This window comes from Beta vulgaris, chromosome 7 (assembly GCF_026745355.1).
Source record: "Beta vulgaris subsp. vulgaris cultivar EL10 chromosome 7, EL10.2, whole genome shotgun sequence".
Taxonomy (NCBI): Eukaryota; Viridiplantae; Streptophyta; class Magnoliopsida; order Caryophyllales; family Amaranthaceae; genus Beta; species Beta vulgaris.
Genome location: NC_079208.1, coordinates 27,965,769 through 27,971,544, shown reverse-complemented (window position 1 = coordinate 27,971,544; position 5,776 = coordinate 27,965,769). Strand labels below are relative to the sequence as shown.

Sequence of the window (5,776 nt, the reverse complement as noted above, 5' to 3'; positions counted from 1 at the left end):
TAGAAGCATTATAGAACGAGAAGTACATCATTAATCCCTAGTTAATCTAAACATAACATATCTTTATGTTTAAAGAACTAGTCCAAGTTATATTCTAGTTTGAACTTACAACCATCTTTGCAGGCCTAAATTAAACTAGTTGCCACTTGTTGTTATATAACTTAGACTAGGCTAAATTACATAACTAGCAATAATCTCAACTTTATACCTAATAAGATAGCAAATTAAGCATTAAGTTGAAATATGAACATTAAAATCAAATATAACTTGAGTATCCAACCATACCAATCTTGATTTCAACTTGTAAATTTAACACAACAATCCAACTCAATTCAAATAATACAATCCAAACTTACTATGAAATTCAATAGTATAATCAGAAAATTTCGAAACTAAATTGAAAGTACAAGAGAAAGAGAGAAGAACTTATAAATTTGCGCGGAGATTCGCCTTCGGGTTTCGGATTTCGCACCTACGTCCAAGCTTGAATCTCACCCTCCCCGGTTGTGTGCTAGGACTCCAACCAAAGGTTGTCTTCTTCGTCGAACTCGAGCACCCCAATTAGCTTCGAAACCTCGCGAAATTCTCTGATTTTTTCACTCGAAATTCTGTGGAAATTATTGCATAATGATTTTGGACCCCTCAGTTGGGTATTTATACCCAATTCTGCCGCCCAAGTGGAAGAATTTCGGCCAATTACAGAGGAGAAGAGGGCAGCGCATTTCGCCCTAGAAACTGCCTCTCGCTGGGTGCGAAGCAACTTGCAAGCCGCTGCTCCTGATTGGTCGCAAATGTCGCCGGTTTTGTTGATTGGTGGACATGGGTGGTGGTTTAAAGGGTGAGGTGGAGTGACGAGAGAGGAAGGAAGAAGAGGGACGCTTCCTTTGTTTCTTCGTTTCCTTTTGTTTTCCTTTTGTTTTCTTTCTTTCTCTCTTTTCTTCTTTACTTCCTTTTCTTTTCTTTTCTTTTCTTTTCTTTGCTTCTCACGTGCTTTTTGGGCTGATGTGGTTAAGTGAAATTTGCACTTTGGGCTTGCCTTCACTTTGGGATGTTTTTCAAATAACGAGATTGTTTTACCTGTAGTTTCAATTCTTGGACAAAAATATTTCATTAGCAAAAATCATTATAACTAAGCAAAGCTAACAATAAAATAAAACATAAGATAATATATATACTTAATATAAGTATAGAAAATCTATATAATAATAATATAAACATGCTTATAATAATAAAATAAGGAGAGATAAATATATTATTCTACGCACTTATCAGGAGGTTTTTGTTGAACTCATGGTGGGGGCATAAACGGATCATCTCCTTGAACCGCTCCCAATCTTCTGCAAGTGTCTCATCGTTCTCTTGCTTAAATGAGGACATCTTCCTCCTTATGTCTGCAGTCTTCCACTCCGGGAAGTATTTCTTCAAGAAGGTTATCGCGACTTCTTCCCATGTAGTGAGGGAATTAGCAGGCAAGCTCTTGAGCCATGACTTTGCCTTTCCGGTAAGAGAGGATCGGAACAAATGCATCTTGATATAATCAGGGGAGACGTCATTTGTTGTTATCATAGCACAGATCTCAAGAAACCTGTCGAGATGGTCAAGAGGATCTTCATCCGACCCCCACAAAATTGTTCTGCTTTCACACATCTGAGTATACTAGGGGGTGAATGCTGAAATTTGTAGCGGTGGTGGGGAGTCGAATACCACCTTGAAGAACATAGGAACCCGGATTTCCGAAATCCCTAAATAGTTGTGGATTTGCTTCTCCCATTTCTGCTTCAACTTCACTTGTTGTACTTGAGACTGGTGAAGATGGCTCGGAACCCAAAGACAGAATTTCCAAATTTTTCCAAAGCTTTCGTAATGTACGGTCAATTTCAGGATCTAAAGGCAAAGCGGGTGAACTGTGAGCTCTTCTTCTCATGTTACAAACAAAGCTAAGTAGAGGATTAGTAAACAACAAACATAGTCAAAAACAAACTAAAACAAAAATCAACTAAGCAAGCTAAACAAAAATAAACTTCAATCAATAGCATAATCTCCCCGGCAACAGCGCCATTTTGATAAGAGCTTTTTAGTGTGTCGTTAAGACACCAAAAATCACTTTCCAAATAATATTTATAAATCTTAACAAGCAATTACTAAGAGAATAGTAAGGGCAAGTCAAGGGTCGATCCACAGGAAAAATGGGATTAATTAAAGTTTATCAAGTTTAATTACCTAATTGAATGGTATTTGGGGGTTTGAAAGAGGTTTGGTAACAATTAAGACTAGCTAAAAACTAGAACTAGCAAACAACAAGAGTTAATTTATAAAATAAGAAGACACTAGAGTTAAGGTTACTAGTATGAATAAGAACAGGCAATGATTGTTGATGCGATTGTGAAGAAATGGAGATGATCATGCAAGATTTAGTTTCCCTCTAAAATACTTGAGTCCTCTCTCGAATGGTCCTCAAGAGTAACCACTTAATCAATCCGCTCAGTCCTCTCTCAAATGGTCTTTAGTTAATTGATTAAGAGATTCAATAAATTCGGAAAACCCCTAGTTAATTGATAAGCACTAACATTCTCAAATGGCCTTTTTACTGAGCATGCCACGTCATGCGCTTGACATGTTGATGTGTCCAAGTTGTCCGCCAAAATTAGGCGGAAGTCGGGTCAGTTTTGGTGTTGGCTCGATCTTAGTATCGGGATTTAGGAGAGTTTTGACGTTAGGAGGTGTTGTTGAAGGATGTTGTGTTTTAGGAGTCTAGGGAAAGGTTTGCAGGGTGGCGTAGTCGAGGGTCGATCTTGGCCCTCTGATCACTTTTTGTGCCTCGAGGTCCTTGACCTTGGTTCCTTTCTGGCGCATCTTCCGAGGCTTCTGAGCTTTGTTCGAGATCTTCCGAGTTTCGAGTTCCGAGTTCTGTGGTCCGTGGTTCAAGCTTCTTGGTTTGCTCGTCACCGAGGATCGTCTTCACTTTGGTTCTGCAGCTTCATGGCTTACTAAAAAGTCAAGTTCTTCCTCTTTTTCCCTCTTTGTGGTTTGCTTTGGTGGTTTTGAGGCAGGAGGTACGTCGCGACCCGCGATCAGTATCGCGAGTCGCGACCTACCTTGGTCGCGCGTTGTGACCCATGTGTCAGCCGCCATTTATTTTCTTTTCCTCCCTTGGAGGGTTATGTTGTTAAGTTAGTTTTAGTTTTTATTTTGTTCTAGCTACGAAGAGAGTGAAAAAAGAACATTTCTTCAGGGTTTCTTCTTCCTTCTTTTAGATTTGTAATGAATTTATGGCTTTGCTAGCTTAAACTCTATCTTGGATTTGTGTTGAAGCTCTAATCTATTTGTGAGAAGTTCTTATCTCTATTTTCTAGGTCATTGTGATGCTTCTTGTATTTATTTCATGATGTTTGCATAATCTTTGCTAGGAACGTTACTAGTATTGTTGTGTGATCATCTAATGCTAGTTAGGTGCATAATCGGATTTTTTGTTCCTAGCTCCATGTAGCATACTAGGTGTTTGATTAAATGCTGAACATTAATCTTTGCACTTAGAGAAGCATTGCTTTTATTGAATGTTATTGCTTTGATAACATTAGTAATCCTATTGTTTCCTCGACTTAATGCTACTTTGGTTTGGACTTAAGTGGATTCATTTAGTTAAGTCATAGTAAGGGGTTCAAACCACGCGATGTGTGTTTACACGATCTAGGAGGATAGAGGTTAGACTTCTCGATAGGTGACCATAGGAAGTGTGGGGTTAAGGTTTCGTGATCACAAACTAGGTTAGGGTGGATGCTAATGAGTCCAAGGCCTTTTTAATTATTGTGGCGTAGTTTAGCTTACTTCATTGTTCCAAATCCCCCCTATTCGTTATTTGGCCTTAGCACATACTAGGGTTCTTAATTCCTAATTTCCGATCAAGTTCCTTTGCTCCCTGTGGATACGATCCCTACTTCCATTATACTTGCTTAGTGTGCATGAAGTAGGTTAATTATATTTGGTTAGGATACACGAAAACGCCTACCAAATTTTGGCGCCGTTGCCGGGGAGCAACGTTACTTGTTTGTAATTAGTGAATTTTTATTTTTAGGTTGTATTGCTTTGTAGTTTATGGTTAATACTCGTGCTACTAACCAACATCCTTTGCAGTACGATCGAGATTTGGAATTAACTCTTTTCAGGTTGAGAAGAGAACGGCGTGAAAACTAAGGAGCTTCCTTTTGCTATCGAAATAGAAGAAGAGATGCCTCCGAGAGTCGAGCCACGCACATTGAAGGAGCTCACAGCTCCTAACCTTGATCAGCAGCCTTATGCATTACATTCCCACAAGAAGATGAAGGGGAAACTTTTGAGCTGAAATCGGGATTAATACATTTGCTTCCGACATTCTATGGGCTAAATGGTGAGGATCCGAATAAGCATCTTTCGGAGTTCCATGTGGTTGTAGCAGCATGAAACCAAGTGGTGTCGGAAGAAAGGTGAAACTCAAGGCATTCCTTCTCATTAAAAGGTGCGGCAAATGATTGGTTGTATTACCTTCTACAGGGTAGCATTTCCACATGGGCTTATTTGAAAAGGGCTTTTCTCGAGCAATATTTCCGACTTCAATGTCTTCGGTGTTGAAAAGGAGATAAGCAACATCGAGCAAAAGAGTGATGAAACCTTTTATGAGTACTGGGCAGATTCAGGAAGTTAGTGCTAGTTGTCCTTATCATGGCTATGCAGATGAAGACTTAGTGCTTACTTCTATAATGGATTTGTGGTGAAGATGCACGAATGGTGAATGCAGCAATGGAGGTTCAATTGTAATAAAATGCACAAGCTGCTAAAGATTTGATAAACGAGCTGCTGAGGGCTCGAGACAATTCACTAGAAGATCAGGAGCTCGTCGTTGGCTCCGAAGTCCTGGAACTTCTAAGTTAGAGGATCAAGTGCAAGCTTGACATCTATGGTGTGGGAATTCATGACAAAGGAGAAGAATACTCAACATGTGAAAGCTTGTGGCATTTGCTCTTCAACATTCCACAGATTTTTGTCCTCATTTGCAGGAGGAAGCGAGTGAAGAGGTAAAGGCGGCCGGATTTCAGGGCCAAGGTTTTCAGAAGCGGTATGACCCTGTATTCATACAAATAATCCTGGTGGCGAGATCACCCCAATTTGAGATATGGAATGCTCGGGAAACCAGCAGGGCCGCACCAGTATAACCGTCCTCCACCTCCTTACCCGAGACACCAGGAGCAAGGAGCTCCACATTTTAGGCCACAAGGCCAAGTACAGGGACCGAGTACCAGCATGTCAACTGAAGAAATGATTAATGCTTTAACTAAAAATGTGACTAACATGCAGGGAAATATGGTTCATTTCAGGAGGAGACCCGATCGAGCATCAAGAATTTGGAGCAACAAATGAGTCAGGTCTCTGGAGCAGTGAGCCGGTTAGAGGCTCGAGATTCGGGAAAGCTACCGTCTCAAACGGAGCTTAATCCAAAAGAAAGAATGCAAGTGCAATCACTTTGAGGAGCGGAAAAGAGATAAAAGGAAGAGATAAAGAGGTCGAGGAGGAGATTGTTGTTTATGAGCCAGAGCCAGAAACTGACCTTCCACATCTCTGAGAAGCCCAAGCAATCACCACCTCCACCACTTTACGAGCCAGCTCCTCCTTTCCAGAAGCACTAGCAATACTCGAGAAAAAGGAATGTGATCGTGACATTTACGAGACTTTCCGTAATGTGAGGTAAATATTCCCCTTTTGGATGCTTTAAAGCAAATTCCTAGGTATGCAAAATTTCTTAAGA

At 40.3% G+C, this 5,776-nt stretch overlaps 1 non-coding gene across 1 annotated transcript; it reads left to right on the top strand.

Moving 5' to 3' along the window:
• Positions 1-1,285: 1,285 nt before the first annotated feature.
• On the top strand, positions 1,286-1,392 carry LOC125492096 (small nucleolar RNA R71). Its single transcript, XR_007268543.1, has one exon. It is a non-coding gene; the product is annotated as a small nucleolar RNA R71 (small nucleolar RNA).
• The last annotated feature ends 4,384 nt before the right edge of the window (positions 1,393-5,776 follow it).